The 14,125-nt window shown below is 46.5% G+C and overlaps 1 long non-coding RNA gene across 2 annotated transcripts in view; it reads left to right on the top strand.

Moving 5' to 3' along the window:
* LOC148216531 (uncharacterized) overlaps positions 1–14,125 on the top strand; it is a 42,876-nt gene that overhangs the window by 22,433 nt on the left and 6,318 nt on the right. The window contains exons 2-5 of one of the 2 annotated variants that reach the window (XR_015795231.1): positions 5,723–5,836; positions 7,354–7,447; positions 7,771–7,839; positions 9,150–9,504. This is a non-coding gene — a long non-coding RNA (uncharacterized LOC148216531). Of the gene's footprint in view, positions 1–5,722; positions 5,837–7,353; positions 7,448–7,770; positions 7,840–9,149; positions 9,505–14,125 lie in introns of those variants that run through there. The other variant, XR_015795230.1, reaches the window with a different exon arrangement.

The raw sequence follows: 14,125 nt of genomic DNA, 5'->3' as shown, positions 1-14,125 counted from the left end.
CAATGAGAGAGGATGTAAGGTTGACACTTTTAGCCAGGAGGCAGGCCACCTTCCTTAGGTCCAGATAAGTTCTTCCGCTTAGTGCAGGAACCCCTACTAAGGAGAGGGCCAGAGCCATGGCTTCTTTTTCGGACAAGAGTGTCACATCACTCTCACAATCAGATGGCAGCTCCCTTTTTCTTTTTTCTTTTGATGGGTGCGCTTGCATTGGAGGCAGGGCATATAGAGAGGTCAGGCGCCCTACGGCACAAGGGCCCCCTGAACTATAGGTTGGAACATAGGTATAAGCTTCATGTCCACATAACAAAAAGAAACCTTTAGGTAGGTCTAGAGGGGTTGAAGCATAAGGGATATTATAGACCCCTCCACAAGTGAAAGCAGGACCTTTTGAGGGCAATGGGTGGGTACGGTTCTGGGTATTGTTGAAATATACACATTGAGTTGCATTGGTTATCCCCAAGAGATTTAGAGCCATTTGCCTTTGATCAGTCCAGGGTCTTGGTGTGGGAGTAGACCCAAAATGATAGAACATCCCCCCCCATGGGGGATCATCCCCAGTGATATCAATATTCGCTATCTGAGTAACATTCTTCAATGCTTCCAAGCTGATGGGCATTCCAAAGAAACAGATGGAAGTGACACCATTCACAGTCAAGAGTTGCCCCACACAAAAAGTTGTGCTGTTCAAAGCTGTCTGTGCCAATTCTACAAAAAAATTGTTGTTAGAGCTGTGTGTAGAGCATCTAAGCAGTGACATAACAGAATAACCTGGATGCAAGCCTTTATGTTGGTCATCTCCTCCCCTGCCTTAGTTCAGTTCCTTTTAAGTTTTACTTTGAGTCCGTCTCCTGGTTGGGCAGTCCACGGTTGGGGGTCGGGAGCTCGCTTAACCCGATGGTAGTGGGTCCAACCCCCCTGTCGGGCCCGAACCGCTGATTCAGTTGTCAGGAGAACTTGGTATGGTCCCTCCCAAGATGGTTTCAGCTTCTCATCCTTCCACGTCTTTATCAAGACCCAATCCCCTGGCTTGTGGGGGTGTTGGTGTTCCAGCAAGGGGGGCCGTTGAGCGAGGAGTCCCTGTTTTCTTAAAGACAAGACAGATTGTGACAGTACCAAGAGATACTTTCTTAGGAAGGCATCCTTTAGCTCGGGGATAGGCTCTCCCATTGGGGCCAGGAAAGGTCTTCCCATCATCAGCTCGAACGGGGAGACCCCCACATCCTTGTGAGGGGCTGTCCGCATTCGAAGCAGGGCAACCGGAAGTGTCTTTGTCCAAGGTAGCCCTGTTTCCAATCCCAGTTTGGTGAGATGTTGCTTCAATACCCCGTTAGCCCTTTCCACTTTCCCACTGGATTCAGGATGCCAAGGGGTGTGGAGTTCCCATCGAACCCCCAGGCTCCAGTACCACGGCTTTACAGTGTCTACCAAAGCCTGCACCCCCCATGAGACCCTTCGTGCAGTTTCTCCACCATCCCCCTCATGTCAGCACGGCTCACTACTGGGGTCCCCTCAATTGTAACCCAACGACCTGCTTCCTCCCTGCAACCTTCCCTTTCCAGCAGCTGTGAGTAAACCCCGTCCCAGCCAAATTTTCCCGAAAGTGTGCACTACTCCCCAGGCGTATCGCGAGTCTGTGTAAACGGTGAGGGACACTCCCTTTCTCAATTCTAGTGCCCGTTTCAAAGCGTGCACTTCACACAGCTGGGCCGACCAGTCCGCTGGTAGTGCCCCCTTCTCTACTGTCTTTCCCTCCGCCGCCACTATCACATACCCTGACTTCCTTTGTCCCTGCTCTACTCGGCTAGACCCATCCACAAACCAGACCTCACCCTCCTCCAGCGGGACCTCCTACAGGTCCTCCCGGGTCTTTGTTTGCAGCTGCAACAGGGTGGAGCACTCGTGCTCCGCCGGCTCCCATTCTTTCCGCTCCCCCGCAAGAAACTCCGCTGGGTTCAAATTCCTGTCTGTTCCTTCCACCACATCAGGACTTATCCGGAGAACTGTCTCATATTTCAACATCCTTCCTTCTGTCATCCAAGCAGCCGCCTGCTGACTAAGCACACTTAAGATCTGATGGGGTGAATGGACAATCACGGGGCTCCCAAAAGTGAGTTTTTTCCCTTCTGTCACTAGCACAGCAGCAGCAGCCACTGCCTGCACACAAGTCAGCCATCCCCTCACCACCGGTTCTAGGGCTTTGCTCAGGAAGGCCACTGGTTGATATTTCCCAGCCCGTCTCTGAGTCAGCACTCCAATGGCGGTTCCCCCATGGGCTGTAACGTACAGGTGAAAGGGGAGGGCCAGGTTCGTTAGAGCCAGAGCCGGGGTCGTCACCAGGCTCCTTCGTAATTCTCCCCACTTCTCTTTGTCCCCGCCTGTCCATTCTACCCTGTCAGATGTTCCTTTCAACTTCTCATACAGAAACTGAGCCTTGCTCATGTACTCATCTATCCATAGCCGGCAATATCCTACTAGACCCAGAAACCGCCGCACCTCCGTTTTAGTATGAGGGGGCTTCAACTGCATTATCCCCTGTATCCGAGAAGGATCAATCAACTTCTCGCCCTTCCGGAGTACATGTCCTAAATACTTGACCTCCCTTTCCACAAATTGGACCTTCCCTTTTGACACCTTCAATCCTTCCTCAGCCAACCAGTTCAATAAAGCCACTGAGTCTTCTCTCACCTTTACCTCCTTCTCTCCAGACACCAACAAATCATCCACATACTGCAGCACCCGAGAACCCCCGGGGGCCCAGAACCCCTGGAGTTTCTCTTCCAATGCCTGTCCAAACAAGAGGGGGCTCTCGGTGTACCCCTGGGGCAGCACCGTTCATCTCAGTTGTTGCTTCCTCCCAGTCTCCGGATCTTCCCACTCAAAGGCGAACAGATCCCTACTTTCCTCTGCCAGAGGGCATGACCAAAAAGCATCCTTCAAGTCTATCACCGTGAACCACCGATCCCCGGGAGGGATCTTCCCCATCAAAGTGTAGGGGTCAGGCACTACCGGGGTCCGGGCCAAGACCAAATCGTTGACCCTCCTCAGATCCTGCACCAGCCTGTAACTATTGTCCTTCTTCTTCACAGCTAAGATAGGGGAGTTGAAGGGGGACATAGCCGGTTCCAACAGCCCTTGCCGCCTCAGCCCATCTATGATGGGCTTCAGCCCGCGCCTCCCATCCCGGGACAGCGGGTATTGGGCTTGCCGCAAACCCGTCACCCCCGGTTTCAAGGGGATGCTAATTGGGGCGATGCAAAACCGACCCGCCGCCCCCTCCCCTGCCCATACCTCAGGGTTCACAACCTCCACGTCCGCCTCCCGCAACAAACACATCCTTTCTGCCTGTTCCACATTCCACAACTCCACTCTTAGACTACCCATTAGATCCCTTCCCAGCAGGTTCACTCCCGCCTGTGGGATCAGTAACACATCTGCAGTTACCTCCTTCCCATTCCACTCCAATCTTACTCCCTCCAGTACATCTGCCTTGACCGGAGAGCCTCCCACCCCCATCACCGATACCGATGCGCCCCGGGATTTCGCAATCCCTGGGATCGGTTGGCACAGCGATGTTCGAGAGGCTCCGGTGTCCACGAGGAACTGCCGTTCCTCGCCGGTGGGACCCACCGTGATGTTTACCAAGGGTTCCCCGTGGGTCCCGGTTGGGGAACCATGACCCCCCTAGTCGTACAGGGGGAAACTCCTCTCATGTTCTGCCGATGTTCAGCATTATTGGGATCCCAATTTGGGTCCGCCAGAGGGAATTTAGTATCCGCGGCTGGGGCACTCGGGACATTTGCATTCCTTCGCTCCCAAGCCCCGAGCGCGGCTTGCCGAATCTGGGCCCTCTCTTCTGGCGTATAGAGGTGGGCTAAAATGTAATTCAGTTCCCCCCAGGAGTATTCCACCGGGCCGAGAAAAAGTTCCAATTGTTCGGCGGCGGTATGGGCATTCTCTTGCATACGAGGGAGGGTCTTTTTTAATTCCCTCAACTCACTGGGTTTGATGGGAACCGTTACGTAACTGGTGACGGCCACCCCCTGTGCGTTCGTTCCGTTCGGGACCTCCCGGACGGGGAAGGCACTGGCCGACCTTAGAATAAAGGGCAAGTTCTGAATGTCTTGGTTCAGCTGGTCCAGCTCTTTCCACAGCCCAGGATAGAGTGGGGGTGCCGGAGGGGGAGCGGTAGGAAGAGGAGGAGGAGGAGGAGGTGGCGGCCCCCATTGGGGTCCAGTCAGCCAGCGGTCCTCCTCATCCTCCTGTTCTTTTTGGACAAAAATTTTGGCTAACTTGGGTCGAGGCCCCTCCCAATGAACATGGAACCAGACTTCCACACCCTTGGCTAACAATTTATGCTCCACAATGTAGTTTTTTTTAGTTGGGTCACCCAGTAATTACTGGGGATTCCAAGAGTATCCCAATGGTAGGGGAATTCGGGGTCCCCTAGTGGATATTTTGGCCATTCTTTAGTGCACAAAGTTATCATGGTCGGTTTTTCCAGACCCCTGGTGAATGGACACAACCAGGGTGTCTCCCATTGTTGCAACAATTGTCCTAATGGAGAATCCGTGGGGATTCCCCCTACTGCGTTTTTCCCACTGGCCCCTGGCCTTACACTCTTACTCTCCGCCTTACCCATCCTTCCTGACTACGTTTCCCACCTTACAGAAGGTCCCGGACTCTTCTGTCCCCTTGCGGCGTCCAACGCCTCGTAACCACGCTAATCTCCCCGAGATTATGGGTAGGCTGTACTCACCAGGCCTCCCGGAGGTCCCCTCGTCGGCTGACTTCCTCTTTACTTCTGTCTGACTGGCAATTGGAGTCCCGTCCCGGACCCGACTCTGGGGAAAACGGGAGACACCTCAATGGGGTGCTACGGCCGATTACTCACCGGTTCCCCACAGTCCGGTCCACGTCGAGGACTCCTGGCTGGCTCGCCAATTTTGTCAGAAAACGACAGACACAGATTCGGTTGTCCAGTAGACAGAAGTTTTTTATTGGGCACGTTTGCAAAGGTGGGTCCCTCCCGCAGCAATGGAGGAACCCCGAAACAAGGTCTGACAGGTTTTTTTATACCCCCTATCTGTCCTCCCCCTCCTAAGAGGGCTTGGCTCACAATCTCACCTTTTTTTACTGCCCCGGAGCGCCGCTAATTAACCGCAAAACCGCAGACATTCCACTTTCCTAATCCAATCAGCGCAATACACATTGCAATACCCACCTGACCCAACAGCTGCCCCCTGCCGTTTCTCTTCACTCTGGTGCGAACGTGCCTCCTGCCTACAGTATTTCCTCCCTCCTGCCGTCCCCCCCAAGGCTGCCCCATGGTGCACAGCGCTCTCCCCTTGCAAACATGTTTCGTTTGAGGCCCTCACTTCTCCCTGCCTTCTCACATCTTTAAGCAGCAAATGGACTAGAGCTTTGCTGGTAGAAGCTGTAGCAAAAGTTGTGGGACTAACCTGCACAGCAACAACTACAGCAGGAGGAGGCTGGGCTCCAAATTAATCTAGAGAACTAAAGGAAATCTATTTTTAATTATCACAAAAGTAACTGAATCTGGCTATGTTAGAATGGTTAAATGAACTGATGAAATATATATCAGCAGAGATAATAGCAGTAGAGTACCTAGTGAAGGGACATGTTATTCTTCCTCAACAGCATATCTCAGCAGTGATACAAAAAATAATGTGGATGTCTTGCATTGTATTGTTTTTCTGTTTAGAAAGCCTTGTCAGAAAATTTGACTTGGAAATCCAGAAGTTAACACAGCAATCTGATTACTGGACCTTCAGGATAATCCAAACATTTCTTTGTGGAGGGATTCTTGGAACAGAATGTGAGTGGACAAACAGAATGGGGATGAAGGGCTGATAATTTTAAGACTATAATAACTGAGCCACAGTTTAGATAGACTTGTTGTTCCAGAGGTTTGTTTTCAATCTTTCCCAACAAAAGGACTCAGGGGAGAAGGAGGAGATTAATCAAAAGTTGAGCAAGGTCCCCAGGGAAGATGGCTTCCTTGGATAAAGTCAACAAAAGGATTTGTTTAATATTTGTTATACTTTCCTAAAAGGACCTTCTGCTATAACTAACAGGATTATCGGTATAGTGGTTCCACCTCAGTGGAACATTAGAAATGTGCAAAGCAGACAGGTGATTTAGCTACATTCAGATGACTTTTTCTCTTCCACCCCCAAGATGTATGCTTTAAAAAGAAATGGCTAGCAAGGAAGCATGTAAGGATCCTGCTAAGGGTTTCGGGTGGTAGAAGTTGCCAGTGTGGGTCAGCAGTGAGTCAGAAGTGGGCTTTCTCTCTTTGAACTCTGCATTCTTGACAGAACATCAATAGGAAAGCAACACTTCAGTGACTTCTAAGATACAGTGGGAGGGGCTGGTGGGTGAATCTGTGTTCTTGCCTAGACATCACGTTCTTACAGTATCTATAGTAATTCATCTCCTGAGAATGGGAAAAAATTTACTCATGCTGGCTGTCTCAACTGGTTTCATTAATCCTTTCAAAGCAGACTTCCTTTCTCCAAATAATGAAGACTATAGGAAAGGGAAATAAATAACGATCTCACAAGTCATTTGTAATTAGTCATTATTATTGTAATAAATAACAAAGGTTATTCGGCCAGCTACCACTACATACATATGTCCTTCCTGTCCTAAGACAGGGTATAAAAAACAAGCCCCAGGCTACATCAAGTCCTCCAGACCTCTTTTGTGCCTTAACAGCCTCCAGAGTAGGTGTGAACAAATATATGGGCATCTTTTGCATGTTTGGAGGTTGAGGGTGCCTTCAGGAACAAAATGGGCACTTTTGGCCTTGCAGATACTCAAGACCCTAATTCTACCCTTTAAAATTCCTAAAGCTCCTTCCTAAAATGAACCCTGGATCCACAACATATCAAGCAAAGTCTCAAACCACCGGAAGCCACCCATTCTTGCCCGAAAAGGAGGCAAACTTTTTATAGCTAATTCAGTAGCATATCTCTGACCTTACCAACCTTGTGCCCTCCAGAGATGTTTGGCTAAAATTAAATGAGGCCAGGCTGGCTAGGAATTAAGGGAGCTTCAGTTCACAGACAACCCCCCCCCCCCATTCCTTCCTCCCATTTGGGTCTGCACATTGGAACCCAAGATAAAAAGGCTTGGCTTGGATCTTGTGAAGGTATCACTTTGATAATGCTTCCAGGGACCCAGATAGAGGCCCTCCCTGGGCTCATGAGCCACAACTTCATTACTCTCACAATGGGTGGGCTGTGGCTGTCCATGCCAGCTTGCTTTATTTATTTATTTGCTTGTTTAGTATGCGCTGATAATGAGAAAATGTTTAAATTTCCATCCCAGTGTTTAAATACTTCTTCCTGCTGACAGCAGCAGGGGCACCCTTGATCAGCTGTCAGTCTGAAAAGTGATTCGTTCCCCACCTCCCTCCAGGAAAGTAAGTGGCATATTTGCCAGTGGAAATAATTTTCTGTTTGTTTGGTGCAGTGAGTGCTGGGAGTGATGGAGACATATCCAAGTAGTTGCTTGATTTGGCAGGGGTGGGGGTGGGGATAATAATTGGGCTGGAAGAAAAGGCCTCTGGTTGCAAGTGGCTGTGATGTCTGGCATTGAAGCATGGATCAAGTCCTCCTATCAGCACATCCCTTGGGGTGAGCTTCTGAACACGGGGAAAAAACAAAAAACAATGGGAAGTTTTTTTGTATATAAAACCTGCTGAATGAAGAACAACTTAAAAACAAGCTGTCTTTTTCTTTAAAGTCAGGCCCACGCGAAGAGTTGGCACAACAGCTGACAAGCCAGATGGGTGGAAGTAATTCTGGACAGAAGGTGAGCTGGAACTCCACCCTATTTCACACTGCCTTTTGCCATATTGGTTCACCCCAAATGTTGCATGTGGCCCCCCAAGGGTGGAGTGCCACCTTGGCTCAAGTTCTAAAAGCTCCACTCCTCTGCCCCATTGGGAGAACTTGCTGTGGCCGGGGGAATGCCAGAAGTTGGACATTGGCAACATACGCTCAACAACAGGCCTGGGAGTGATGCCGTTCCTGTATGCAACCCCGGACTAAATATAATTGACCCTCATTTCCAGCCTACAGATTTCACACACACAGTTCTGTGAGAAAATCCCTGCTCCCTTTCTGATTCTCTGAATTTCTGCATATCTTTGCTACTGAATGTTATCAGAGCTTCATGTAGATCCTGCTGATACCTAAAGGGAGTCTGAGTGAACAAACGATATCCACATTTTGTGCTTGTTTCAATTACTTCACAAACAAAGTCGCCCACAGCAGTATTCTGACTTTCTCCTCTGACAACAGAGTGAAGCCCTGATTTGCTTTTAGTTTGTTAATGGTTTTGTCCTTTGGCATCTTCCAGGTGAGAAAATGAGAGTATAGGTCAAGCTAAGCTTTGCTGACCTCATCACAGATGGCTCCTTAGCTACAGCTGCTTGTACAGGAGGTCAGCAAAGATGATAGGCACATTTACCACTGTGGTAAATCTGAGTACTACCTTTATGGTGGTGTGTGTCTCTATTTCATTTCTTAATGAAAGATATTCATGGCCTGTTTGCAAAAATGGGTTGTCCACTCTGGACACAGCATACAGGTCAAGGGATGTTGACCTGCGAGAGGATAAATAATTAATGTGGAAGAAAATTATGAGCAGAGTGTTTAAAGGGCTGCAAAAATGTGGCAAGAGAATGGAAATGAAGCCCAGCTTCTTTGGATTCCACACAAAGCTATCTGTTCTCCAAAAAGATGCAGGTGTTATACATGCCTACTGATGAACACTGTGAGATCCTGCCTTTGATATGGATCATGTAGGTGAACAGAAAAGGCCAAGTGCAGATCCTGGCCAGGATGGTGCTCAGCACGATGTGGAAAGAAGCGGGCAATCCCTTCCGTGGGAGAGACAAGAAACTGTATTATCTTGCTAGCAGTTGGTGCTTCCTTTCTGATGCCCAAAGAGAGGCCCAGCTGGGGAGTTAAACTCAAGCCAGGATATTATCACCATTTTCAGATCAGAGACTATCCCATAATCTCATGCTAATTATGAATGCTTAATATGGATGTTGGAAGAACATCTGTAGTAGGAATTGCCTCATCTTTCACATCTTTTTTCACATTTTCATACAGGAAACATCTGTCGGTTCATGCTGCAGTGGATCAGTAACACAAATATCAAGCTAGAATAGCACATTTAATATTTTGCATTCTCTTGCACATTAAAAGCACTTGGGCATGACACAAATAGCATGAGAAAGGCACAAAAGTGTTTTTCAGTTGTTTTCCTAGTCCAGAGAGTTTATAGCTAGAGTTCCCAACATCATCTCTGCCAATCAATGTACTTCCAAGCATCTCTCCTGATATCCACCAAGGAACAATTTTAAATAAATTGTTTTAATTTTAAAATTGGAAGTTGGTATGCTTGTTGCTGACTTCACCAGACCATGTTTGATCAGGCTGCACGGGGTCAGGAGCTGAAGGTTGCACATATCAGCCCTGCCTAAGGGTTTTCCATCCTTAAGCAGAAATATTTTCCCCATGTTTCCCAACTGTGTAACACAAGCGTGATAAAATCTGGGAGAGCTACATAGCTTTTTCAAGGCTCCCTGAAGCTGATATCGTTGGATGTACAAGATATCAAATTCCAGTTCCTAGGATTGGTGGCAGCAATGGCACAGCAATTCAGAAGGCAACATGATTTTCAGATAAAAAGGGCACTACCTATCCAGATTGATTTATTTGGCTTTTCCTACTGCTGACTCTCTCAGCAGTTAACAATAAAACATCTCCTTGTACCTCTCTGAGGTCCAAATTTACTAGTGGGCTTTTGCCAAGGCTATATGGTCCCATCAAGGATCTCAGAGGCAGCACGGTGCCATCTATATCCTCATCCTGGCTATAGCAAGTCTGCAGTAGGCACAAGAACATCACTTCCATGAACTTAAGCAACTGCTTCCAGAAAGAACTAGGAAATGAATGTCCAGATTTGTACAAGATGGTACTTACTTCCAAATGAAATTAGCAGAAAGGTGTAAACTCCATTTATCTGCCTGATTCCTTGGAGATCTGGGGTTACGATTTTTTTTTTAAAATATACATTTATTTTCTTTAAATAAATGGAAGTGTCTTGTGTAGTCATTGTGATGCAGGGCTCTTTGTTCAGTGGTTGCTGCTGCTGCAGTTCGGTTCCTAAACTGAACATGCTACCCAGCGCGCAAGCAATTTTAACAGTTAAAAAAGTGAAAGGTACAAGCTCCTTGAACATATCGTATCTTACAAAAGGTATGCTTTTTGCTGCCATAGATATGCTGGAAATGCAATCACTTCTAGATAGGATTTATGATGGAAGTCCATTATTTCTTTAATGAACAGCAAGCAAATTGGTTGAAGTGGGAGCAAGTAAAGATGGACCACGAGTGGATGTCATGCCAATTACAGTCCCAAACTGTCTTTAGGATGCTCCACAAACAAAACAAAACAAAACAAAACATCCAGGGCATTGGTTTGAAATAAACAGCAACAAACAATACATCCAAGATTCTTGGTTGTTATAATTCACAACGGTCTCATTATTTTCAGCTGTCCTTGTCTGGTTTTTTTTTTATTATTATTTTAAAAAGACTTTCAGGATAACTTCCACGCTGTCAATCAATTAAAAGACCCAGAACCCGTGCCTTCTTATGTATCGGGCAATGGCTGAGGCATTTTGCAGTTTGCCATTGTTCATCTTCTGGGGCTCCATTCAGTAGAATGAGGATGTCCTCTAATGAATCCGAAGTAGCTAATGCCAATTCGAAGCAGGTGAACTCATAGCATCTTCATGAAGCAGGCTCCCTTCAGGCTCCCCACTAACAAATCCGCTCCAAGGCTGCCTTGGAGTTTAGAGAAGTCTCATAGGAGGAGTCAAGTCTGTGTAAGTCCGATAGATAGCTTGAGATTTGACTTCTAGTTAGGAGAAATCATTCTTTCCAAAATGACATAGAAAATGTAGTGGAATGACAGGCAAAGTTAAGCAAAAGGAAAGAGGAGGTGAGATGTATACCTTTTTAGTTTTGTAGCATGGAGGCATGATGAGGAATCCAGCTGTGAGCTTCCTCCAATATGCATTTTGACAGTATGGCACGTGGAGTTTGATTCTGTTCCAGGAGGGCTTCACAGGGAATATCTGTTCAAAGTAATTATTCCTTTGAACAGTCTAAGTACTAATTTATGGTAGTGGAGAAAAGTACAACTATGGACGTTCCTAAGAACAGATTTCAAAGCTAATTCACCGCCGACCACATGTCCCAAAAGTTCTAGACAGTTTTTGTGAAGCTGGAGTCTTTCGTGACTGAAGACAAGCAGATAAAACACACCCAAAGAGGGGAGAAAGAGAGAGAACAAAATGGTCCAAAAGAGGAACGTAGATATTATTGGTATAGCAAGCATAGGGAAGTCTTCCAAAGACAGCAAAACTGGAATTGATTACAGTACAATTACAAATTCTTGTTGATCACATTGCAGGGAAGTGAACATCTTACAACTGAACCATTTTAATATATATCTGTGCAAATGACATGGCCAATGAACATTTTCCACTGTGAGCAGAAAAATATGGGAAAATGCTAACAATTGTTTTTCCTAAATTTTTGTAAAGAGGACAAAAGGATGTGTGTTTAGGCCTAGACCAGAAGGAGCAGGAGAAGTCACTCAGTTCCTGGTTGCCAAACACAGCTTGGCGGACAGTTCTCTGTGATCCTTGGTCAGAAAGTGAAATGATTATTGGCTGGTGGTGTTCTCTGAGCTGTCAACTTGCAAGGACATACAATGCCCCCTATCCATAGTGTTCTCATTCTGAATAGATCTCAAAATAATCAAAACAGCCCAGATCAATTTGCAGATATATTTTAAAGTGGATTCAGAAAGACTGGGAGATGGAAAGACTGTCTCAAAATCCCCTTATGGCTACTTAAGTTTCTAATCCTGAGGATCCTGTTATTATCAATCCATTTAGTTTAGGAAATGAGATCTATCCAAAACACTGGGAAGACTATGGTGATAGAATTGCAAATGGAAAGTAGGTGGCGTCCATATCCAGACTGTTTTCCAATTCTCCAGATGGAAGCTGTTTCCATCTCTCTTATTATGTCTATGCCTCCTTCCTCATTTTTCCTTATGCAAAAGAGCTGTCTTTTCCTTGGAAACTTGCAACAGTATACATCAAGACCTCAGCTGTGCTTTTGCAACCCTTGAGGACAGTCGGGAGGGAGACACACTGAATGGCTGCTACCTGTTTCCTCTATTCAGCTTAAAGTAGGGCAAATCGAGCAGCCCCTTCCTTCCCCTCCCCACAAGGTTTAGCATTTTGTTCATGCAGCTTCCAATGTCCTGATGTTCAGGTAGGCATTTCAACAGGTGATCTTCTTTCACTGCCCTAACCTGTTTGCAGGTTTAGCACCAGGTCCTGACAAAGACTTTTGAGGAGAGGCCTGAAAGACTCAGGTGCAGACCTGTCTTCAGGCCCCCATATCATCATCATTGTGACAATCAAGAAAGACTGACTCTGGCTAAAGCATCATGGCCATGACTGTACGCTCAGCTCTGAAGTGCTCTGAACAGGGCCAAGAATGAACAGGTGGACATGGTGGAAAGAGAGCAGCCCAAATGAAAAAAAGTATGTTGAGGAGATTTGTTCATACAGACGGAAAAAATGAGGATCAAATCCCCAAGCCAACAATGAAGGAAGTCACTGGATCCAGAGGGAGGGGAAAACTGAGAAAGCTGTTGGATGAAAGGGATAAAATCCTCAAAAACAGAGCCATGAGAAATAAAGGTATATGGAACAAAAGGCTGCATATGAAGCAATGTATAGACATGGTGGAAGCAAGGATGACTTCCTTCCTTCCTTCCTTCCTTCCTTCCTTCCTTCCTTCCTTCCTTCCTTCCTTCCTTCCTTCCTTCCTTCCTATTTATTGGCTGCCCAACTCCAGTGGACCTGCAAGAATACAAGGGTGCAGGGAATGGTGTTAACTAGATATGGTTGTGTTTTGTTTTCTTGCTTTGTATTTTGCCTTCATTACTATTCCATACTCTTTTTCTCTGCTCTGGATAACACTGCTTATCCTGAAAGGCACAGTTTTAATGGATACATATGTAAAATAGTAAATTACACGGGTGCTGCCACCCAGGTCAGAATGGCCCCCATCCTATTAGTCTTGTGGAAAGCTGGAAAAATGGTGCTCTTCTGCAGGGCTGTTGGAGAAAATTAATGAGACAACAGTGATAAGAGTTTTCATGGGTGTTACCAATTTTTGGAATGATGATTTATGCTTTCATAACCATGAGCCACTTAGGGTGGGGTGAGTAGGTGGCAGACAAATGCTTATAAGCAAGTAAATAGGTTGTATGAGCTGAGATCATAGCAGGAATACTGAAAGAGAGGGAGATAACAGAGAAAGCTTTATTATGCAGTCACTCTGCTTCACCCACAAATTTTTGCTCAGAGATGGAGACATCTTTATCTTCCATTTGTGTATTCCTGTCATTCTCCTTTAAAAAAAGCATAGAGAGTAGACAGCAGAGCAACAGAGCCCCTTTTCATGGGTAGAATTTGAAACCTGCTTGCCAACAGAATTTCCATTTTGATAAGATTTTCTCAACCTGGTCCTCTCCAGATGTGATGCCCTCCAGATGTGATGGATTACAACCCTCATAATTTGGATCCAGCACATCTTGACAGCATTAAATTAGGGAAGCTATTGTCCATGTAACACCAAGACACAGAAGTTTTTAAAATGACAATAGATCATTTTAGGCATTAATATTCTGTGCCAGGAGACTTCACTCCTATTGCACAAGCCTGGGAATCCCAAAAGGTGCCCTGTCCTTCTCTCAAACTTTGCAAAGCGATGGTGCATTTGCCAGTCTCAGGCAGCCAGAGAGAGAAAAAAGTTGCACGCAAATGACCTTGAACTTTGGCAACAAAGCAGGGATTTGATGCATCAGTGCAAAAATGATGGCAGGACCTACCCTTTCAGCTCTCTACCCAGTGTAGAAAAATGGCAGCAGGACAGCAAAAATGTGGTGCGTGCCTGCCCTGGAAGACCCTGAAAGGGTTAACTGGATTC

The sequence above is a fragment of the Python bivittatus genome, unplaced genomic scaffold (genome assembly GCF_059951505.1).
Source record: "Python bivittatus isolate LINGU-HERP-01145 unplaced genomic scaffold, Pbiv_v1 ctg000200_np1212, whole genome shotgun sequence".
In the NCBI taxonomy this organism is placed as follows: Eukaryota; Metazoa; Chordata; class Lepidosauria; order Squamata; family Pythonidae; genus Python; species Python bivittatus.
This window is presented reverse-complemented; position numbering and strand designations above follow the sequence as displayed.